Raw genomic sequence first — 25,453 nt, 5'->3', positions numbered from 1 at the left:
TTTCAAGGATGAGTTGATATAAGGACAGGCTTGCGTGTGGTATTTAAGCTGATGCTGTGAGAAAGATTTTGCTTCATAACAGTAATTTAACTTTGAATAAGGTCATTGAGATTTGTCAGATATACGAGCTCACAGAAGAGCACACGAATATGCTTAAAATGAGAAAGGCATGTTTCCAGTAACTTCTAAGCCTCACATTGATAGTATGCAGCACGTGGTTAAGAGAAACCAGCCAGGCACATGGCAGTCACTGTAGCCCCTGCAACACTCACAGGTAAACCCCAGAGCTTTCTTGCAAGTTCTAAGCCAAACTCTGGAAATCGCACAGCCTCAGTGAAGCATAAAAGTGAGTCAGCAAACTTGAAGCATGGGCCCCAACCTAATTTCATTGTCAGCTGTCAAAATTGTGCCAGCAGTCATGCATCTAAAAAGAGAGAAATGCTTAGCTTTTGTTCAACAATGCCACAAAATCTTTTGAAAATCAAAGGGCGCACACTCTTTTACTAAAAGGGAACATTTTTAAGAAAAGAGTTGATCAGTTAGAAAGCCATGACCTGAGCTCTCATTCTTTTTATGTTGATGGTGTCTCGGTGCTTAGTGGAGCAGTCAGTGCAGTTGATTTATGGGCCAAAAATGATGGTGCAGTGGTAGCGTTGTTGCCTCACAGCAAGAGATTCTCTGGTTCGATTCTCAGCTGGGGTGCCTTCTGTGTGGAATCTGCATATCCTCTCTGCATTCATGTGAGTTTTCTCCGGGTGCTCCGGTTTCCTCCCACATTACAAAAACATGCTTTTGGAGCATTTCTCCCTCGGCCTCCGCTAAAAATAAGCTTTGTTCCAAGTCAGACTTTCACGGTTAACGAATGTTAAATAAATGAATAAAATCTATTTTGTACTGTTCAGATAAATGGCAAACTCATAGAGCTCAAAGCTGATACTGGATGAAAGTGCAATGTTATGTCAGCAGACACATTTGCTAGAGTATGTGATGGTGAAAGGCTTGATTTGGCAAAGTGTGTGAAGCTTATGATGGTGAAGAGATTAAAACGGAAGGCTCAGTAATGCTTTCATGTTACTCTTCAGGGATACACTACAACTTATTATTTTGTGTGGTCAAGAGGCATGTCCAGTCATTATTAGGCCCCAGAGACACTTTGCAAATGGGACTGCTTTCATTTAACAAAGAAGTTCACCATGTTAGCTTAAAAGACCACTATTCTAAGTTCACCAAGTCAATTTTTTCTACCTCTGCTGATCTTTTTGAAGACAAACTAGGCAAGCTTCCAGTTGTGTACTCCATGAAGTTAGACCCAGATGTCAGTCCAGTTGTCAGGCCAGCCAGGAAAGTTCCAATAGCCATGCAGACTAGAGTCAAAGCTGAACTAGATAAAATGGTGCAACAAAGTGTGATTTGTCCAGTCACAGAACCAACTGAGTGGGTATCTTCCATGGTGGTAGCTCATAAGAAAAGCTCAGACGACATCAGAATATGTATTGACCCACAGGATTTAAACATGGCACTGGAAAGAACTCATCATCCAAAGTGGACAGTCGAAGAAGTTTCAGTTCTAATGCCAAATGCCATTGTTTTTCTGTCTTAGATGCAATGAGTTCATTTTGGCAAATTTTGCTTGAAGAAATCTTCGTTGCTCACCACTTTCAGTACTCCGTTTGGTAGGTACAGATTTCTGAGAATGCCTTTTGGGATAAATTCTGCAAGTGAAGACTTTCAACGTGCAATGGAGCTAATTTTTTCTGGGTATCCTTGTCCTATTACAGCAGATGACATACTAGAAGTAATGGTGAAGCAGAACATGACAGAAATCTCAGAACTGTTCTGGAAAGGGCATGTCAAGTGAATCTTAAGCAGAAATGCAAATTCAGGCTACGAGATGCCATATATGTTGTTTGATTATTTACCAGTTCAGGCCAACAACCAGACCCTTTTAAGCAAACAGCAATTCTCGAGATGCCAGCTCCAGACAATGTCCAAGCCCTGCAACGTTTTTTGGCATGGTTAACTACCAAGGCAAATTAATTCCAGACTTGAGCCAACTTTCAGCACCGCTCAGAGAGCTGACATGTAATGATGTATCCTGATCTTGGTTAGAGAAACACCAGAGAGCATTTGATGTCCTGAAACAGAGAATTGCTAGTCCACCAACTCTCAGATACTATGACATCCACAATCCTGTTACTCTTTCATGTGACGATTCAAAATTTGGTCTTGGTGCAGTTATTTTACAAGAGGATCAACCAGTTGCTTATGCATCCAGAACTCTTACCCAATCTGAAATGCAGCATGCTCAGATAGAGAGAGAGCTTTTGGCAATTGTGTTTGCATGTTCCAAGTTCCATGATTATTGGTATGGAAGACCTATCCATATTGAAACAGATCACCAACCTATAGTAACTATTTTGACAAAGCCTACTCATACAGCTCCAGCCAGATTGCTATGCATTATGCTGAGATTGCAAAAATATTTCAATCTTGTCTACAAGAAAGGCAAACTTCTTTATTTTGCTGATACATTATCTATATCACCTGCAAGTACCACTGAACAGCATGAGAATGAGCTATTTGAATTTGAAGTCATGGAAGTGGGAAGTGTTTCTTCCACATGTCTTGATGAGCTTAGAAGTCATACAGCCGCAGATCATAAGATCATAGGAGATTACTAGGCTATTGGCCTTGAGGCTCTTATAAGCCTAGCCAAGAGTTTAGCCCATGTTTAGACAAATCAGCACCCAATGCCCCTGTCCATCAGGGTCATGTGTGGAATCCCAGGGGTATATTTTCTGTTTCCCATCCAGTTATCTTGGTTGCGCTTAAAAAGGGGTAAAGAGGTACTCCGCTTGATGTGATGAGAGAGTCTATTCCATAGATGAGGGAATCTCTGAGGCACAAATCTGTCCCACCAACAGGTCTTGTTGATGTCACAGACCAGGTTGAGGCCGCGCATGCGGGTTACTCAAGTGAAGCTTGACATGCGGATATGCAACACCCCATCAAGGTGGGGTCCTTGATCACATTGTATGCCAGAGGTGACCTCTGGGGAGTCTGCATGAAAATGAGTAGAGGGATAGGGCTTTTAGCCTATCTGTGTATGGTAGATGTTTGAGGCCCTGGATTCTCCTGGTGAGGAACCTCTGTCGTCTCTCCAGCTGCTGCATGTGCTTTGTGAAGTACATGTTGAAAGGGGCGTTGTTCTCAATAATGGGCATTATAAGGGAAGAATACAGGGATGTTATGACCTTCTTATCCCTGAATGTGACACCCTTACTTATGAGGTGGGCCATGTAGAAGGCTTTCCTTACAACGGAAGCAACATGGTCCAGTTTTACAAAAGCTCAACTGCTTTCTCAAAGAGGGATGGCCATCAAAGCAATCTAGTTTACTTCCAGAAGTGCAACCTTATTTTCCATACAGAGATGAGATTTTGTCAGACAATGGTATTATCATGAAAGGTCCTAAAGGTATTGTTCCAAAGTCTTTGCAACAAGAGTACATTTCTATCTTGCATCGAGGTCACCCAGGAGTACACTCTACCAAAGGAAGGGGGAGAGGACAAGTATTTTGGCCTTCTATGTTGCAAGATATTGAGAGAGTACTTTCATCTTGTTCTATGTATAATAGTATAAAGCAACATCAACAGAAAGAACCGCTAAACCAGATGTATGGACTGCCAAATGCGACTTCACACAAAGTTATTTCTGACAATGGCATGCAGTTTACAAGCCAACAGTTCAAAAGATTTGTCAAAGCATGGGATGAGTAGCCCTGAGTATCCTCAGTCAAATGGTTTGGCAGACCATGCAGTTCAAAGTGCAAAGCAGTTACTAGAGAAGTTGAAACAAGACAACAGTGATGTTTTCCTAACTCTCTTGAATCTCAGAAATATTCCTCACGATAAACATCTTGGTTCACCTGCTCAAAGAATTCTGTCAAGACAAACCAGAACCACATTACCTATCAGCAGTCAACTGTTGGTTCCATGTGTTAAGAACAACAGGTCAGTGAAAGCCAATCTGTTGAAGAAGTGTCAAGCCCAGAAGTCCTACTATGATAACACCAGCAAACCACTCAATCTATTACGAGAGGGGGAAGTGGTAAGGATGCAAACATCCAAAGGTTATGATCAGATTGGAGTCATGAAGAACATCTGCCCAGAGCTGAGATCACACATTGTGGAATCACAAGGAGCAAAATTCAGGTGGAATCGGAAGCATTTTATACCAGTGTCCAAGCCTGCACCACAGCATATAGCCTGTGAGAAAGGTTCTTTTTCTCAGAGTGAGTTATTCAGTGTTCCAGTTCAAGTTTCAGAGAGTATCCCCATTCCTGTGATGAATCCCGGAGTTCCTGATACGAGTTATTGACCAAAGACTGCCCCTGTTTCTAAACCCATTCCTAATTGTTATGCAATGAGATCCTGTCGCATATCCAAACCATGTTCCAGACACACTGCAACTTGGACATGAACATTATGTTTGTTTGTAAATGCCTGTATTGATGCGAGTCTAATTGCAATGTTATTTTGAAAAGGGCAATCTTCTTTTTTAAGAGGTAGGCTGTAGATCAGTGTGCATATCTCTTTAAGAAGCTATCCAAGGGCTTGTACAAGTGTGCACATGCAAGCTTGACTGCCATTTTGTAGTAAGCTGTTTAGATGTAAGCATGTATGTGTGTAAGCTCTGTCTGATAATCAGTTCATTTATATTTACTAATGCTGCTATCCATCCCGATGTGTTTCTATGTAATAAAGCATCTTAAACAAACTACCCTAGCTGCTTGTCTTCACTGTACCAGGGGACGAGTGACATTCCACAAGGAGGTCCTACCATAAACACTAGTAATTATAGACCCATCAGCCAACTGAATCTCATTCCTAAAGCCATGGAATGTATTATAACTGATCTTATTCATAGACTGTTACTAGGCTAATGACCCGGGGGGGGCTTTCTAAACCTACCCAAGTTTTCCTGAAAGAATAATGATGTCCTGCATCCAAACAGGACATTGAGGACCAGGTGTTTATAAGCTACCTCTATCCATAAGGACATGGGTGCCAGGCCCGGTGTAAATTTCCTAATCCTCATCCACTGGTCTAGGATGCACTAAACTATGTAATAGATTAACTCAGCTTATCGTGGATGGGAAGCCTGTTCCATAGAAGGGGCAGTTTCTGGGACACATATCTGGCTCTCCGGCATGTTGTTTAAGTCACAGACAAATTACAGGCCCCTAGACCTTGTACTTTTGGTACTCTTTGATTTATGAATATGTAGGAAATTCATAAGTGTGGGGTTTGCAGATTCCTTGGAAGCCAAGCATAGATCACCACTCAGCAATCTATAGGAGACTGAGGACAGGGGAAAGGACTTTAAGGTGCTCTGCATAAAGCAAGTTTGTTACATCTTGTATTCTTTTTGTAAGGAACCGCCGAGGTCACTCTAGTTGCTGCATATGCCTGGTCAGGTATATACCAAAGGAAGCTGTGGACTCTATGATTGGTCTTAGAAGGGTGGAGTACAGTGGGATAATGACCTCTGGAACTAGATGCCATGCTTTTACTTATAAGCTAAGCAACATAAAAGGATTTCCTCACTACTGTAGCCACACGGTGGTCAAATGTAAGGATACTGTCTACATGTGTACCCAGATCCCTGACCACTGGGTCAACTTAGAGGTGTATTATCAACATGGTAATTAGCCAGGATGGTAGAAAGGAGCGGGCCCAGTACCAAGCCCTGGGGGACTTCTCTAGTGACCGGCCTCTTGGTAGAAGTGACCTCACCTACTTTGACCTCCTGGGTCCTATCAATGAGCCAGCTGGCTATCCAGTGGGTGATAAAAGGGTTTCTACCTAAATTAGTGAGATTGTCTATAATGCCTGAGTAGGGTATTGTATCAAAAGCCTGGGCCAAGTCATGGTAAGCTGCGTGCACAGTCTTACCTTCATCCAATGTTTTGGTGACCTTCTCAAAAAAGTCAACAAGATTTAACAGGCATGACCTTCCTTTAACAAAGCCAAACTGTGATGGATCCAGCATTTATCGGTTACCTATGTCTTCATTTATCATATACATAATGATTCTTTGCATGGCCTTACACACACGGCTGGTAAGGCTTATGGGCCTGTAGTTAACCGGATCAGTGGTTGGACCTCCTCTATATAGGGGAAAGACTGCAGCCATCTTCCATTCCTTGGGCACAAAACCTGACTGAAAGCTCCAGTTGAAAAGTAATTCAAGTGGAAAAGAGAGGCCATGTTTCATGCTATTTATTAAATTTCCTGGGATGTTATCGAGGCCCATTGATGCAGTGTTTTTGGCCTTGCGAAGTGCATTGATGACCTGTTTCTAGTAATGGTTGGAGGATTATTTTACAGGGTATTTCCTTTGGAATACCTGGGGGATGTGATGGGAGATGTTTGAGCGGTACCCGTCAGCCAAAAGGTTGGCAATGGCCTCCAGTTCAACGTGGGTGATGCCATTCACAATAAGTTCTTTGTATTGTTGTGCATTTCCTCTGAGGTTACAGATATGAATGTAGAATGCTTTGTGGTTGTCCTTTGCCTGAGAAGCTATGTTTTTCTTCAAATTTAGCCTTTGAAGTATTAATAAACTCTCTTAGCTGCCTGTTTAGATTGGTCGGGGGGGGGGGTTAGTATGTATGGCTTTGCTCCTCCTATGCTTGGCCAAGATTTTTTTCCTTTTGTTGTATAACCAATTGATATTTTGATTCCACGAGAGTGACGTGTCTTTTGTGTTTGTCTTATTCTTAATATAAATGGGTACAGCTCACTCTATACAAATATGAATATAGCTGTATAGAGATTTTGTCAATAGCTCAGTGTGTGCTATAATGTTTATTGGGTTTGGGGGGTGCTTGGAATTTAGCCAAGGTGTTGCTTAGTAGAAAGAGGTTAACCTTGGAATAGTTCCTAAACTTTTTGTTTTCCCCAGATTTAATTTTATTTCAAGTAATTCTGACTTATAGTTGGATATGATGTCCAAAGATATTATACTGGGTAAGAACATCGGCCCCCATGCAGTACAAGGTCAAGGGTGTTTGTACCCCCAGTAGAAGAATGGACCAATTGTTCTAGGATATTGGTATTAACAAACTTTAGGAATCACTGGGCTTCTGCATTAGCAGTGGTGTAGGATTCACAATCTATAGAGGGGTAGTTGAGATCCCCTATTAATATATTGGGTTGAACAGTGAGGGATTCCAGTCCTCTGGGACAAATAGTATGGGTTTCCTGGGACATGGAGGGGGACCTATAGGATTCTTTTTTATACCCTTCAAATACCTCTAAATTTTATTTAAATGTTCACACTTCCTCAGTTTCTTAATTTTCCAAACAGTACAAGGTTTCTTGGTCTATATGGTGTTTTTCACTGATCTATTGTATTCATGAACACATTTTTATATGACGCTTCTGACAGCTTTTCTTGTGGATGTATTTTTCTTTCGTCTAATTTCTCTCAATCTTTTTGTATATCTTTTGTCTGGAAATTCTGGGCTTCTTGCGTAATAGTAATAGATAATTTCTTTCTTATCCTCAATAGTCCACTTTATAGTCTGTAAGGCTCTTTTATGGCCTATCAGTTTTTGTGATTTTTGTGGCCTTCTACAAAAGGGGGGCCATCCTATAAAAATTCAAAGAGGTATTCCAGGGTGACTCTCTATCACTGCTGCTCTTTTGCTTTGCTTTAACCCATTAATCTGTCTGCTTAACAGATTGGGCCATGGCTATAATTTGGCTCCCAGAAAGCAACAAAGTGTAAGAACTTCTCATCTTCTCATTGTTGATGATTTAAAACTGTATAGCTCATCAAATGAGGAACTGAAAGCACAACTGCAAGTAGTCAAAACATTTTCGGAAAATATAAGAATGTCATTTGGTCTTGATAAATGTGTAAAAGCAACCTTTAAAGCAGGAAAGCTGTATTACCAAGAAAATATCAGTTTGTGACATAAAGAACTTGAGCAAGAGGAAGTGTATAAATATTTGGGAACTGATGAAGAATCAACAATAAAACATGAACAAATGCGAATAAAAAACTCAGGAATATTTTAGAAGACTTAAATTAATCCTGAAAACAGCACTGACATCTAGGAACAAAATCCAAGCTATAAACCAGTTTGCTTTTCCTATCCTAACTTGCAGTTTTGGAGTGATTGTCTAGTGCCAAAATGTGCTGGACAGATTAGACAGGAAAACAAGAAGGATGCTTCATGCTCACCAAATGATTTATAAAAATCAGTGCATACCAAGATTATATTGTCCCTGTTCCAAAGGAGGGATGGGTCTCCTTGAAACTGATTATATGTACAAATCTGCAATCGAGGGACTTCACACATATCTGCTAACCTCACAAGACCCAAACATAGTGAATGCTTTGAAACATGAGGAGAATAAATCTAAGATGACTTCTCTGCTTAATCTAGAAAAAGCATATCAGTGTCAAGCAGGAATGGAAATCAAGAGATGGCTTGCACCTGTCACCCCTAGGCTTTCGAACACTGGCCATGGCTCTTGCTGCCCCCATAGTGTCTTTTTTAGGCAAGGCTCAAAAGTCAAACCCACCTCCTTAAACAGCACAATTAACAAAAAACTGAGGGTTATGCTACTCAACGCAGGGAGCTCAAATCTCAAAATGCACGCGCTCGAAGCACTCCTCAGTATGGAGAACGTCGACATCTGTGCATTAACTGAAACCTGTTTCAAGGCTCCAGAGAGCACCCCAGCACTACCGGGCTACAACTCATACCACACGTTTCGGCCACAGAACACAGACCGAAACACAAAAGGAGGGGACGTATCCATATTCATCAAGGATACCTGCACCTCTGGAGGTTAGTGGCACAGCATGATAACTCTGAGATCATCCATGTGCAACTAACATCGGACAAATCTGCAATGCACATTGTGGCCTGCTACAGATCACCCTCCATGCCATGACCCAGGACCACCACTCCACCTTTCTGGAGACACTGGAAAACATGAAGGTCCTACCAAACACCCTGATAGTGGGCGATTTCAATTACCCTACCATTCACTGGGAAAACTACTCGAGTACAAATTCCCAGGCCCAGTGCTTACTGGAATTCATCAACTCAAACGCCCTGGATCAGCTGGTAAACTCCCCTACCAGAGGTGAAAACATATTGGACCTGGTCATCACCAACATGGGAGACAGGTCTTCCACACCAGAGGTCAACCCGTCACTGGTTAGATCAGACCATAAACTAATCACTCTGGATGTCCACACCCCACCACCACCCCCAACTAAGGAAACCACAGTAAAAAACTTTTCTAAAGCAAACTTTACCTTACTTAAGACAGAGGTAGTAAGTTTCACAGCCCCCACGCTAAAGGATAACACTGCCCAAGATGCAGAAACCTTTACAAATGCACTCTATGAGCACCTACAAAGATGCATGGATTGTGCCATCCCTAGCAAAACCAAGACTCACTCCTCTAAGAGAAGGAAACCAGTTTGGTGGACCCCTGCAATAAACAGGCTATAAAATAGAAGGTAGAAACTAGTTCAGAAAAAAAGCAAATCCCAGGAAGGAAAGACATCCCTGATCAGTATCAGTAAGAAACTGAGGTCCCTCATGAAATCATCCAAGGCCAACTTCGAAAGAAAAATAGCCAAGGATTCAAAAGATAACCACAAAGCCTTCTTTAGTTATGTTAAGAATCTAAGTGGCAAGTCGCAGATATGCACTGAACTAGTGCAACATAGCACAAAATATACTGAACCTACTGATATTGCCAACATCCTGGCAGATAGATTCAGTGCAAACTTCACCCACCTCTCACCTCCAAAAGGGCCCACAACAATACCAGAAAAGTGTAGTGTCCCAAATATCACAGACGCACAGGTGAAAACAGCCCTTTCAAAAGCCAAAATCACAGCGTCAATGGGACCAGATGGTGTCCCAGGCTGCGTCTTGCACGAACTACAGAATAAACTAACCCCCCACCTAAACACGCTGTTCAACCTCAGCCCTATCCACAGGCTACATGCCCATAGAATGGCACACAGCAATGGTTATTCCTCTCCAAAAAGGAGGGGCCACAACTGACCCTGGTAACTATCGCCCCATAAGCCTGACTAGCCTGGTCTGCAAGGCTATGGAGCGCATCATCATGGAACTCATTAACAAAGACATTGGGAACCTCCAAACACTTGACCCGACCCAGTTTGGCTTTGTTAAGGGCCGATCATGCCTACTAAACCTAGTTGACTTCTTCAAGACAGGCACCAAGGCCATAGACGAGGGAAAGGTGGTTCACACAGCCTACCTTGACCTCGCCAAGGCTTTCGACACCATTCCCCACTTGGGTATTACAGAAAAACTCACCAGCCTGAACATAAACCCCTACATCACGAGATGGGTTGCCAACTGGCTTACAGACAGAACTCACACGGTAAGAATAGCGGGCTCCAGGTCTGACTCTAAACCAGTCACAAGTGGTGTCCCACAAGGCTCGGTAGTAGGACCCCTACTGTTCGGCATATACTTCTCAGAAGTACAGGCAAACACAGTAGGACTATGGCTAACCAAGTTCGCCGATGACTGCAAACTGGGAGCCATAATTGACTCTCCGGCTGACACGGACATCCTCCAAAAGGGCCTTACTGAGACGGACACCTGGTGTCAAAGTCATGGCCTCAAGCTAAATGCCAAAAAATGCATAGTCATCCTGTTTGGGAAAAACAAAACACCCACGAATTACCACATAGGTGGCAGCTCCCTTAATACAGAAGAGGTAATAAGAGATCTGGGGACCCAGGTAGATAGTAATCTCTCCTTTGACAATCATATTGCCAAAGTAGTTAGGAAATCCTTCTATGTGGCCCAACTAATTACTAAAGGGTTTGCATCTAGAAATAAAGAGGTTATAGTACCCCTCTACTCTTCACTCTTTAAACCAATGCGCCATTTGGGATGTACCTCACAAGACACTTCCAACAGCTGGAAAGACCACAAAAGTACCTCACCAAGAGGATTACTGGGCTCAAACATATGTCCTATGCAGCCGGACTGAAAAAACTCTGGCTGTACTCAGTGGTATATCGCTTACTCAGAGGTGATCTCTGCCTGACTTACAAAGCCATGTCCAACTCAGAATTGATGGACATGCTCCACCTAAAGAAATCCAAGTCACTGCGAGCCACACGCTCTAGTGAGCTAAACTTCGCCACAACAATAAACAGAACATGCTGGAGGGATAGATTCCTGTCACAGAGACTCCTCATGCTTTGGAACAAAATTCCAAATTACATCAGGCAGAGCCCCTCACTAACAGTCTTCAAGAGAAACCTTGACGAGTGGATGGGTAACAGAAAATACCCCCCTGACATCACTTCATTGGCTCTGCTCAACAGAGGATCAGTTAATTAATCAATGGGGCGGCGAAAGCCGACACACTCTGGCTAGGCTTATAAATGCCCTCGGGCATATAGCCTAGTACCTACCTATGAACCTAAACCAGAAGTAGATAAAAATCAAGCAGCAACTGAATGTGCCAAAAAACAAAAGAAAGAATATAAGGTGAAGGATATAATGATAAGGCAAGAAATGTGGAAAATGCACAAGTATAGTTGCAAATATAGAAAACTCCTGGAACAACCTTATGTTGATCAGGATCGAATGCAGGAATGTTTAAGAAGAGGCAAATTCAAACCAAAAGTTGAAAGGTCCAAGATAGTGGACTACGTACACTTTGGTTTACAAAGTCCATTAAACATGTGGGAGAAACAGACAAATGTAGGTTTTGTAAAACAGAATTGGAAACAATTGCACACCTTGTTGCCGGTTGTGACATACTAATGGCAGAAGGACTGTAAACTAAAAGGCATAATAATGTGGCAAGACAGTTGCACTAGGGATTGTGCAAATATTATAATACTGAAAAAAATTGGACACATGAGCCACAAAACATCATACTAAATGATGAAGTATACATCACATGGATTATTCATTATCAACAGTTCAAAAGATAGATGCAAAAAAAAAACAGATATAGTGGTCCATGAAAAGATGACAAAAGTAGCATTGATCAATGAAATTGCTACACCCTGTGACTACAGGCAGAAACAAGAGCGATGTGGAAGAAAGATACCCAGATGGTTCCAATAGTAGTAGGAGCAATGGGTCTTATAAAAAACAATCTACAGACATATTTAGATTTGTTACCGATACATGTAACTCCATACGAATTGCAGGAGTTATTACTGGGCACATTGCAGGTACTGTGAACAGCACTTCTGGCTGACGTCAAAGATTGCAACAATACTAATTTCATGAACTTTAATCATACTTTGACTTAGGAATGGGGTCTATTCCCCGTCATGGTATTAGAAACCCAAAAGATTTGGAGAAATCAAAAAAGGTTGCAAGGATATGGTACAACACTTTGTTTATGGTGAGTTTCACATGTGTGATACACTTTAACTAGTCTGGATGCGAGGTTGTTTTTAATATAGACTGAAACTCTTCCATTTTTAGTTCACTCCTGTGCAGTAGCTGGTCTAAAGGTTTGAAAGACATTACAACCTTGCACTGCTGGGGTACTCTCAGTAACTTTAAAACAAGTCTCCGTTACTGCATGGATGTCTACAATCGCCAGGGAGAGGAAGGTTTGTAGGGGGTGGAGTTTCTTGCTAAGACTTCTAGCACTGAGCAGTACCACCTTCAGATATTCCTTCATAGGTTCAGTTAAGTCAGTAGGTTTATCAGTTTGGCATTGCCTGAAAAAGGCACTATGGGAGTGGAAAAGTTCTTTGCCAATATGTGAGAGCCTAGACAAGATAAGTGCAGACCATTACTGGCAAAACAGCATGGTCTGTCAAACATGTCCTCCCAGGCCGTCAAATATTGCACCCCCTCCAAATTGACACCAGAAGCTAAGCTAATTGTTAAAATCTATTATTTTCTGTTGGTAGTGTGGCATCATCCTTGGAAAGGTTAGTATGCTTCTCAGTGCTAGACTCATACCTGCCTGAGACACACAATCAGCAAGCTCAATCATGTCTCACTTCATACAGTCAAGGTAGGTATGTCTCAGGTCATTAACATTCACATACACTATGACAGAGTCATACTGGCATCTGTGGTTCAATGACCCGAGTGCCTATGTGACCTGACAGATCCTAGCCCAAGAAATGCAGCTAACCGTAACTCTCTCCTTACTCAGTTTGGTGAGGAGGACATCTGTGTGCCTCACTACAGAATCACCAATGACCAGGAAATTTGGCTGTGTGCTGGCTTGCCTTAATGACTTAGCAGTGAAGGCACTGGATACAGTGTTACTATATGGTGTTTTAATGGCGTGTTTACATGATGGCTGAGGAACCTTTTCTTTGATTGTACTGCGCAGGAGAAGTTAGTGTTTTAGGGAGGTGGAGGTTACCTGTAAGTGCCTCAGCATAATTAATTTTATGTGTAGGGTCTTTACTCTGTGCAGCAGGTGTGGTGAAGTGTCACTGACAACTTCTATAGGATTAGTTTTGTTTGTATGAGAGAGTTTTGCCTCCAGTGTTAAAGTGTATTTACACCACTTGCATACTATATCTGTTTTATTAAGAATAAGCGCGATGTCAATGTATATGAGGCAATGATACAATGCCTCAGAACAGCAATCTCAACCAGAATGGCTTCTGAGAGAGTTGGGAAGTACATATCCATGGCTGCTGATCTATTAAGGAGGAGAAAAACTTAAATATTGAACAAGTCAATAAGACAAGGAACTTGATGAGCACAACACTCAGTTATGAGCAAATTAGATGCTCTGGTAGTTAAAAAATGTGTCTAGACAATAGTGCCACAAGACTGCAGAGCATAAACCGTCCTAATGTAAAATAACTAGTTTGGACCCCAAGTACTTAAACCATAACTAAGACACTTTTAGAACAGACACAATAAGCCTTCAACCAGCAATTCCCAACTCAAAAGGGTTTAAGCTACCTTAGCTGCCACAAGAGCGTAGACCACAAACCTTCCTTATCTAAGATTAACAGTTACAATTTGATCAGGCTATTAGCAAGCAGTAATACATGCATCAGATTAAATGCAACTGAGCACTAAGACTATGCAGCATAAAGCTAAATAAAGTAATAAAGTAGGAAGAAGCACAGATACAGTAAAAACAGTTGAATAAAGTGTATTTTTAGTAAGTGGGAAATGAAGAAACAGAAGATAATTCAAATTTAAAAGACTAGGGGGGACGGCCTTCCAGCTGATCTCTCAGTGCTCAGTAGAATGAGCTGATGAGATGGGACTGGAAGAAGTGCACAAAATCAGGTCTATAGTAGGATCAGGCAACTCAAAAGCCACCAAGATTAAAACTACAGCAGTAGAGTGGGTGGGTGTGAAAAATCAAATGCAGACAGACATCAGCAATAGTAAGGCAGAGAACAGCAAGTCAGACAAGCAATACAGCTAAATGAAGATGCTTCTAAATATTTCCAGTTAAATGAGGAATGATGCTTCTCAGCTCCTCCCACCAATTAGCTGGTTGTTATTCACTGTCTCCAAAGAATTGCGTTCTAACTGACCCTAGCTAAGCCCCGTTAAGACTCCAAAAGAACAAAAAATTTAAAACAAAATTCAATATAAGAAAAAGGATTAAAAAAAGAAGTAAACATACCTTAAAAGAATAACTTCAATCCAAAATTAAATGCAGACAGAGGTCAGCAAGTCAAACAAGCACTACAGCTATCAAAAAATCATCAGCCTTGACCCATGGTAATTTGGCTTTGTTAAGGGAAGATCCTGCATAAAGAATTTGGTTGACTTCTAGAGCTACACAGGTTGTCAGTAGGGATCATACTGTTCACACAAAGTACATCTTGGCCTAGATATTTGACACCATACCCCATACTGCCATTATAAGAAAGCTTTGTGCTTTAAAAACAGATACATATGAGTTAAGATGGATAGCAAACTGGCTAACAGACAAAACCCACAGACTGCAAGTGACAAGCAACTCAAAGAAGAGTATAAAAGTAACCGGTGGTGTCTTGGGGGACTCAGAGCTGGAACCCCCTAGACTGAAAACCAAGATCTCCAGTTATCTAAGTTTGCAGATGACAGCAAACTAGAAGTTTTTGTTAAATTCCCTTCTGATACCCTAAACTCTTCAGCAAGGACTTACACAGATAATTAACTGCTGCACTGAAAATGGGCTTGAATTAAATGCAAAAAGGCCACATATTTTCATATTTGATAGACAACCCCCATTAACGTAAAACACAGACAATATCCAGCCTCAAAATGAACCTGTTAGAGACCTTGATCCATGAGCAGATAATTCTTCTCTTTTGATCATCATGTGACAATAGTAGTCAGAAAATCCTTCTACTTAGTGTAGATAATTGCTTACAGAATGTCATTCAGATCAAAAAGCATTGCCTCCTTTTGTTCAGCACTGATTAGGTCAATTATTGGGTCTGATGCCCCCTTTGAGATGTATCTCACTGAATATATCAAAAAATTAGAAAGACCTACCCCAGAGGATCCTTAAATAATGAAACCATGGTCTACCAAGACAGACTATTTGCACTGTCCCTTTATTCCATATTTTACAGACTTTTGAGGGTAAACGTATGCCTTGCCTTCCATGCCTTACAGACCTATTTGCCTTTGATCTCATTTCTCCACAAACATCAAAACTGGGGACTAAATCTTCACCAGCAGATAAATCAAATGATATGGAGGGAAAGATTCATCACACAACACATTCCTTACCTCTGTAAAAGGCAAGCAGAGGGATATACTATCATTCATCAAACAGGACATAGATGATTGGATGGGCACCCACAAATTCACCCTGTGCTTAACTGGCCTAGCCTTAAAGAGAAAGGGGAGTACAGATAAGGGTGAGTACTGCCAAGGCTTAAATGGTCATAAGACTCAAGTACCTTTAAATTCCTATGAATCATATGATGTTATTTCTAGGAAACTCCAGAATAAACTTTTATCAATGTTATACAGACTCCCAAGTGCTGTAGCCATCCAAGTCTTCAGCACTGAAACAGAAACTGGAGAATATGTTACATCTATCACTACCACAGCAAAAATGAGAGTAAACTCTTAAGTTTATTATTCCTACTAGCTAAGGCACTAACTCAGTTCAAACGAGTGCACCATTGGCAACTCCACCAGTAGAATTAGCTAGCAGGGAACGTTTAAAGGAGATATAACCAAAAGGAGGCAATTTAGGCTCTCTCTCTTTAGTAACCTCCAAAACCATCTTTTTATTACCTTCAGTAAAATGTCTTGTTTGTGTAAACAATGTCTCATTCAGCTATGTTCAGTTAAAAATAATCATTCTCATCACTAGCTAAACAGAAAATCCTGATTGCCAGACTTTTTCATACTACATGGATGACCATTAGAGTAATGTAAAAAACTATTACTAAAGCATAGTTTTCTATAGAGTCAGACAGAAAATGTTCAATTCTGCAAGTTTTTTATATAGATCAGCATCTAAAAGTGGAATCTTATAAGTAGAGAAACTAAATGAAACTTTCAAACATTCTGGCTTATAAATTTACTTAATTATTAAACTGAGGGAAAGAATCTACCTCTCCATAATACAAAATAAAAACAGTGCTCATAAAACATAAGCATGGCTAGTTTGTGATGAAGCATATACAAACATTTCCTTATATTGAGCCATGAACAGATTAACAAAGGTAAAGGGCATTATGGCTCCCACAACAACTCCTGAAATTTGGTTGAAAACTGTCTAATACAAAGTAAAGTTATCCAAATCAAATACAGCAACCATTCAACCAAAATTTATTTTACCATTGTAATGTCATCAAATCAGATAGAACAGTCAACTAAATGTACTTCATGTGAAGAATGTCACCCTTTGTCATGTAAAATGCTTTCATAGAAAGAAAGACACTAAATAGGAGCAGATTATTTCAATGATGACAGAATGGGATTTACTATTAATGGACTCCATGACAATATGGTTAGGATGGAGAATGAACTTGACAGCAGTAGGGAAGAACTGAAAGTTATTCACAACTATGTTTTAAACTATTAGTTCTGTTGCTCAAGCCAAGTGTTTTCATATTTTAACAAGAATGTAAGATCATCTATGACATGGACCTTACATAAGAAGTTCTATATTAGTAATCCGAACACCGATATCAAAAGTTCCTGTACAATTAGTTTTCCCTTAGTGTTTTCATAATTAACACAGATTTGAGTATATTAACACAATTCAAACAAGATCACTGATAATCAAATCACCAGCCAAAATCCTACAAATGCACAGTCAGCTGAATGTGTAGGAAATGACAATAAAAGCTTTGGTAATTTAAATCAAACTGCAAGTACATCAATTACTTGCAGGGTATTTCAGTAAGATCACCCATAAGAGGAGATTTGGAGGTTTCTTCTTTTATTCACTGTTGTTTGATCTTGGTATTCATATGTACACAGATGCAAGGAGTTCAGGGAGGTTTGCTTTACATACTCTTGTGTTAAGTCGCTAGTGTGTGGTTTGATGACTGGGTGACCCCTTGTTATATAACCATACTCATACATATGTATAAAACACAGAAGATCTATAGGCAAACTAAAGAAAGCAACTGCCAAATTACACACAAGAAAATACTAGCACTTGTACTACTACTGCCAGTCCCCCTCTGTATTTATTTTAATTCTTTTTTGGTATTTAAACACTCAGCCATAGTTCTTGGCCCAGTGAATACAACCCTAGCTTCCTTCAACATTCATCAATGAGATTTCTTTCCTTTCTTGTATATCACCATTGCCACTATAAGTTCTATGCTGTTCAAAAATTCAACATCTTTCTTCAGATGTAAGCATCAAAACATGTACAACTTTATGTGTAATGTAATAAATGAACTGTCCAACTTAGTACGACACTCTCATTTTGGAGAATGCACCCTTGTTCTCCAGCAAACATCCTACTGTCAATCACTATTCATAGGTTCATAGGTTCATACTAGGCTATCTGCCCTAGGGCATTTATAAGCCTAGCCAGAGTGTGTTTGGCTTTCGCCACCCATTTTAAATTAATTTTGCTATGCCCTTTTTCGAGGTTAGTATACTGTGCCTCTGTCTAACAGTAACACAGAAGTGATACCCGGGGTAAACCTACGATCCCCCATCCACTCATCAAGATTCCTCTTGAAGAGAGTCAATGAGAGACTCTGCCTAACCTGGACTGGGATTTTATTCCAGAGTGAAGGGAGCCTCTGGGTTATGAATCTGTCCCTCCAGCATGTCCTATTTATTTCAGTGTTGAGGTTCAAGTCTCTCGCGCGCGTAGCTCGATGGGATTTGGATTTTCTGAGGTGCAGCATGTCCATTAATTCCGGGTTGGACATGGCTTTATACGTCAGGCACAGATCACCTGTGAGCAGGCGGTATGCCACTGAGTAGAGCTGGAGTTTCTTTAATCGGGCAGCATATGGCATCTGTTTGAGCCCTTTGATCCTCTTAGTGAGGTACTTTGGGGTCTTTCCAGTTGCTGCAGGTGTCTGGTAAGGTACATCCCAAAAGGGGCATTTTACTCAATTATGGGCCTGATGAGGGATGAGTAAAGAGGCACGATGACCTCCCCTGATCTTGATGTGAATCCCTTCATGATTAGGTGGGCTATATAAAATGTTTTTCTAACCACTTTGGCCACGTGGTTGTCAAATGAGAGATTGCTATCAACTTGGGTCCCCAGGTCTCTAATTACTTCTTCTGTACTTAATGGATTACCACCTACATGGTAATTTGTGGGCACTTTGTTTTTGCCAAAGGAGATGACTATACACTTTTTGGCGTTTAGCTTGAGGCCATGGATCTGGCACCAGTTGTCTGTTTCTATGAGGCCCTTTTGGAGGATGCTTGTGTTGGCTGGAGAGTCGATTATAGCGCCCAGTTTGCAGTCATCTGCGAACTTGGTCAGCCACAGTCCTTCCGTGTTGCCCTGTACCTCTGAGAAATATATACTGAACAGGAGAGCTCCCAGGACTGAGCCTTGTGGGATGCCACTTGTAACTGGTTTGGAGTCTGACATGGCTCTAGCAATTCTAACCATGTGGGTTCTGTCCTTGAGCCAGTTTGCAACCCATCTAGTGACATAGGGGTTTATATTTAAGCTGGTGAATTTATCTACAATGCCCGAGTGGGGTATTGTATCGGAGGCTTTTGCGAGGTCCAGGTAAGCTGTGTGGACCACCTTCCCCTCGTCAATGGCCTTGGTGAAAGTTTCAAAGAAATCGACCAGGTTTAAGAGGCAGGATCTGCCCTTAACAAAGCCGAACTGGGTAGGATCCAGTGTCTGTAGGTCCCCAATATCTTTTTTTATGAGGTCCATGATGATCCTTTCCATAGCTTTGCAGACCAAGCTAGTCAGGCTTATGGGGCGATAGTTTCCAGGATCTGTTGAGGCACCACCTTTGTGGAGAGGGACCACTGTTGCTGTACGCCACTCTTTGGGTACATATCCTGTGGTAAGGCTGAGATTGAACAGTAGTTTTATGTTTGGGTTTAGCTCTTCTTGGAGTTCATGTAGGACGCAGCCCGGGACACCGTCTGGTCCCATTGATGCTGTGTTTTTTGCTTTGGAGAGGGCGGCTCTTACCTGAGCATCTGAGATGTCAGGGGGGCAGCACTCTGCTGGGATAGATATTTGCCCTTTTGGTGGGGAGAAGTTTGCGCTGAACCTGTCAGCTAGGATGTTGGCAATGTTTGTGGGTTTGGTGTATTTTTTGTCATTTTGGACTAATTCTGAGCATATCTGGGAATTCCCACCCAGGATCCTAACATAACTAAAGAAAGCCTTGTGATTATCCTTAGTGTCCTGTGCAATTTTTCTCTCGAAGCTGGCCTTAGACGGTTTTATGAGTGCCCGCAGTTTTTTGCTAACACTGATCAGAGATGCCTTCCCTTTTTGGGATTTTGTTCTATCATGTAGTAGCTTCCTCCTTCTATTGTATAGTTTGTTTATGGCTGGGGTCCACCAGACAGGACGTCTGCCTTTGGAGGATTGGGTCTTGGTTTTATTTGGGATTGCATGATCCATGCATTCCTGAAGGTGTTCATAGAATGTGTTTATAAAGGATTCTGCGGTCTGGGCCATATTTTCCACAGGCCCGAGGGCTTTGAAGGATTCCACCTCGGTTTTGAGGAGTGTGAAATTTGCTTTAGAGAAGTTTTTCACTGTGGTTTTCTGGGCAGGGGGTGGGGTCGGGATGTGAATATCCAGTAAGATTAGTTTATGGTCTGATCTTACCAGTAAGGGATACACTTCTGGTATGGAGCATAGAGTCCCCATGTTGGTGATGATCAGGTCCAGTATGTTTTCCCCTCTTGTGGGAGTGGTAACAAGTTGTTCCATAGCATTTGAGTTTATAAATTCTAGGAACCTTTGAGCTAGGGTGTTGGAGCTGGAGTAATGCTCCCAGTCTATGTTTGGGTTGCTGAAGTCGCCCAATATAATGGTGTTTGGAGAGACCTTCATATTTTCCAGTGTTCTCAGGAAGGTCAAGTGGGGTTCCTGGGTTTTGGAGGGTGGTCTGTAGCAGGCTATAAACTGGAAGGCAGTTTTACCCACTGCACATGGATAGTCCCTGATGCTTCGTGCTGTGCCACCAACCTGGAGGTGTGGGTATCTTTGACGAATATTGATACTCCCCCTCCTTTTCTGGTTCGATCCAAGTTTTGGGGCCGAAAAGCATGGTATGAGGTATAACCTGATAGTGCTGGGGTGCTCTCGGGAGCCTTGAACCAGGTTTCTGTTACTGCACAGATATCGATGTTCTCCACGCTAAGGAGAGTTTTGAGTGCATGCATCTTGAGGTTTAGACTTCTGGCGTTGAGTAGCATTACTCTTAGTTTATTATCCCTTGTGATACCTATGGAGGTGGGTTTGTCTTTTGAGCCTTGCCTAAAAAAGGCACTATGGGGGTAGCAAGAGCCTTTTCCAATATCCGAAAGCCCAGGGGTGACAGATGCAAGCTGTCCCTAGCGAAGCATTGTGGCCTGTCGAGCATGTCATCCCAGGCTGACAGGCATTGGATCCCCTTTGAATGACACCAATACTTAAGCCAATTGTTGAAATTGATCATCTTGTCTTCATACTGTGGCATCATTCTTGGTGAGGGTAAGATGCTACTCAAGGTCAGGGTCATACCGGCCTGGGCCACATGCTCAGAGAGCTCCTCTATGTCTCTTTTCATGTAGTCCAGGGAGGTACGTCTCAGGTCATTCACACCAGCATGGACAATGACCGAGTCATATTTGTACTTGCTTTGGAGTGACCTGAGTGCTTGTGTTATGTGGTGGATCCTAGTGCCCGACAGGCAGCTCACCGTGACCTTCTCCTTGTTCAGCCTGGTCAGCGGGACATCAGTGTGCCTGACGATAGAGTCACCTATTACAAGTGTATGATGTGTGTTGTTTAGCCTTAAGGGCTGTGACTGTTCGGCACACTGGCTTTGTGAGCTATGTGTTGCACGTGTTTTGTTTTGGGGTAGCGGTTGCTTGGGTGTCTGCTTTGGAGGTCTCTGCTGCTTAGGCAGATTTTTATTTAGAGCCTCCGAGTATGTTTTTGTGTGTTTATGTGTTTGGTTTGCTGTCGTGGTAGGTCTATGTGAGACTGGAATTGTAGTGAGTGTGGTTTCCTTCTCCTCCTGACAGGTTTCGCCAGTACTGAGTTGAGAGAGCTTAGCCTCCAGTTTGGCTATATGGTTGCATCTCTCACATGTGTTGCAATTTTTGGGAGGAGGAGAGGGTTGTCTGTGTACATGAGGCAGTTGTAACATTGCCTCAAGATTCCCAGATTCACCAGCTGGACCGGAGAGGAGATTGACAACTGACCTTTGGACATGCTAGAATAGTATTGGGAATTCCTTTATAATTGAAAAAAAGGGCCAATGGGAAACAAGGTACTCAAGGGGAGTTTGTGAGGGTGTAGTGCTTTTAATTTTTAGTGCTGACTTATATAATTGCTTTAGTGAGCAAGTGCCAGGTAACTTAAATGCAATGTGTTACGGGTAACTTAAATGCAAAAATGACAAACAGTAACTTTCTTTCAAGTGAAACAAGGAAATAAGTACAGTAAGCAATGCAGATGTCACTAGGGATCCACAGAAGCGCTGAAAAGCCGCGTTTTAGGTGGAATTAGCGTTTCAGGGAAATAACAAGCAAACAAGCATACAAACAAAGCTAGATTCAGCAGGCCTGGATCTAGTCTATGCTACAGAAAACAAGGTGCACCAATTCCAGTAAGAAACAGTTCAAATATGCAGACACTATAAGCCTTTAACCAGAAATTCCCAGCTCAGAAGGGCAGAGTCCAGCCTCTCCTCCCACAAGAGTGCAGACCACGAACCTTCTTAATGTAAAATAACTGGCCTAAAGCCCAAGTGCTTAAACCAGAACTAATACACTTTTAGAATAACAGACACTGAGCCCTCAATCAGCAGTTCCCAACTTAGAAGGATGTAAGCTACCTGTCCTGCCACCACAGTGCAGGCCAAAAACTATTGTTTTCATGCTTCTCTTTATGAACACCCCATGGCAATTATCTGTGGTACTACCCCTCTATGGGATTTCTATAACTGTATTACTTTGTTCTTTTTGGCAGTCTTTTCTTTCCTCCATGCACCTAACCAGTCCTACAATCTAGACAGGTGCTACTACAGTTCCTTACATCAACAAACATCTTTTAATTACTAACTCTTGTGTTAGCACCGGCAAATAGGCTGATCCAGTTTCACACTTCATGTGATGTTCCACCTAAACACAACCTAAAACAATGTCACTCAATGTAATAATATGGTTGATGATCCACCTACACAAAAATAACTAAACGTCAAAAGTTTGCTTTCCATTACTACTTGTGTGCAAGTGCAGCATTCAGTTTAATACATTTGATCTTGTCTTTCTCAGCTTCCAGTTTTCTGCTTATCTTCAATATAGTACAGAATTTAAAAGGCCTCCTCTGAAATCCAGCCACTGAATCCTTTTGTCACCACAATTCACTGAAACTGTTTTAATTCTTTCCTGCACAACTCTGTACAGTGATAAAACACTTAAGCACATTAATAAACAAAAGTTTAAAAATTATTTCCCTTAACACTTCATCACAGTTCTTCGTGAAGTTGACAGATGGACTGTTAGTGTACATACATAACCTTTAGCTATTCATAACAGTCAGGTGCCCTCTCACTTTTACTACCCCAAGAGTTTTCCTTAGACATTCTAAATAAGACTAATTTGCATGTGATTTCAAGGTTCTTCCACATGGCCACTCTTATGAATTGACATCACATTGGCCATCCTTTAGGATTTTACAACTCAACAAGCCACACAATATTCTAGTAGAGAAATTATTTGACTCAGTAAGACTATCAAACCCTCTTGGTAATTTGGATATATCGTAAATGTATGAAATTCAGTCTTCAGAAATGACAGATAAAACCAGACATGATCAAACCAAACAATTTTCATAGGGAAAAAACACCAAACATTTCATTCAAGGATGAAGTCAGAAATATATATGTTGTCCTCAGACCTAATGTTGCTGCCCCCATACACAAGTGGAGGGAGACATTACTTTCAGCTTTTGCCACATAACCACCACATTGCTATTTTTAGAGCGACATTCCTCTCATATAAGCATATTTTGCAGAGCTCTATATTGGAAATATTGCACAGTTGTAAACATTATGTGCTCTTTGAATAATACACTTTCTAACATGCTCATACAAAATGTACTCATTTGAGTACACTGAGTATGCCTCACTACACCCTTGATTTCATTTAAAAGGCTGTCCAGACACTAGAAAATGCTACCCTGGATAGTCTGAACGTATTACTCATTGTGTACTGACAAATTACTCTAAGCTTAAATGTTTCAGTGCAAATTTCAGAACAAAACATGAATAGCTGGGAATAATGTCAAACTGAAATGTTTAATCACTAACTTCGGCAGCAACTCTGCATCCATCCACCCAGGGTCAGCAGAGCGTTATTAAATTCCTAACACAAGAAAAAAAATCTAAAACAGCGATCACAGTGCAATGCAGCCAAAAAAGTAATATTATGATTTATTTTCATATCCACAACAGTTCGTTTTGTGGGAAACCTTTAAAATCTCCATTGCATACACCACGTCCACTTAAGCGGAAGAAACAAAGCTCACTTGCAAATATTTCCTTCCTAATCTGAAACCCGCCTCTGACTGCCGCTCTGCATCTGAGGTGTGTGACAAGGACACTGTGCAGCACGCTGTGTAACAATGTAGCCTCAAATCTGACCCCATAACATACTATAGGTTTCTGTATACTATGTCACCAACTCCGCTCAATTAGCTGCCGCCAACAACGAATCGAAATGCATATGACATTTCATAAAGCTAAAAATCTAGACTTCCCATGACTGTTATCTGGTCAGTGCTCATAAACTAATGCTAGCACCGTCCTGCCTTGTGCTTTACTTCACAACAATCTCAGCATCAATCGGAAGTAAAATTGACAGCAATGATGCAGTGTCCTAAATGTTTATATAATCAAATGGCAATGTGGGATTCAGACCCTACATCCCAATCTGGGTTTATTCAAAGAGTACACATCTTTTAACTAAAAGTAAACAACAGTGTGTCAAATTTTAATGCTAAATGTGTAAGACCTCAGTTATAAGACACCGTTGCATTACTGCGCAGCCCAACATATTATAAACTGGTATAAAACAAAAGCAAAGTACTAAAATGTATGTACCAAATGTGAAGAGTAATCCTTTCAGCTGCCGTGCAAACTGTTCAAACTTCCACCCTCACACTATTGCACTGACGTACTTCCTACTTCCGCGAATCGTTCGCGAGCCGTACTAGCTGTTGTCATGGAAAAGAGAACGCACTCTGTGGTAAAGTGAATGGCTCAGATTTTCCTCAAACGATTCAGCTCTTATCAGGTGGCGTGTCAGCAATCGCTTAAAAGAAGGTGTTGCATTCGTACTAAATGCAGCACTCTGGCAGACTAATGGTCATCCACTTCTAGGGTTACCACCTGTCCCATGTTGCAAGGGACAGTCCCTCTGTGGGCAGTTGTGTCCTGCAAAAAAGTTGAAAACAAATGGCAAATGTCCTGAGATTTTCGGACAAAAATATTTCTTATATTTTCTTTAATAGTTGCATAAAACAGTTATTTTGTATCTGAAACACCTAAATGTTATAAGAAACAGAATAAGCAACTCAAATGCTACAAGAATAAGCTTTTATTTTGGCAGAAAATTGGAGTTCTGTCCTTTGTACTGGCCATGGGTATGTTTTGCCATGCAAAATCTGATGTTTCTACAAGAAATGTCCCACTTTGGGCATTTGAAAAGGTGGCGACCCTATCCACTTCCACAACCATAGTTCTCAACATTCCATGTCCAA

General features: G+C 41.3%; 1 protein-coding gene across 2 annotated transcripts in view; it reads right to left on the bottom strand.

Annotated features, from left to right (window-relative positions):
* The window catches only part of CEP112 (centrosomal protein 112), a 3,283,222-nt gene extending 3,258,369 nt beyond the window's left edge, over positions 1-24,853 (bottom strand). For both annotated transcript variants that reach the window (XM_044085107.1, XM_044085108.1), the window contains exon 1: positions 24,795-24,853. The gene's annotated coding sequence lies outside the window, so the exon portion shown is untranslated. The remainder of the gene's footprint in view (positions 1-24,794) is intronic.
* Between the last annotated feature and the right edge of the window lie 600 nt (positions 24,854-25,453).

Source organism: Protopterus annectens, chromosome 10.part0 (assembly GCF_019279795.1).
Source record: "Protopterus annectens isolate FY-2018-M chromosome 10.part0, PAN1.0, whole genome shotgun sequence".
Classification (NCBI taxonomy): Eukaryota; Metazoa; Chordata; order Ceratodontiformes; family Protopteridae; genus Protopterus; species Protopterus annectens.
Note: the sequence above shows the minus strand (reverse complement) of the source record. Positions and strands in the feature narration are given on the sequence as shown.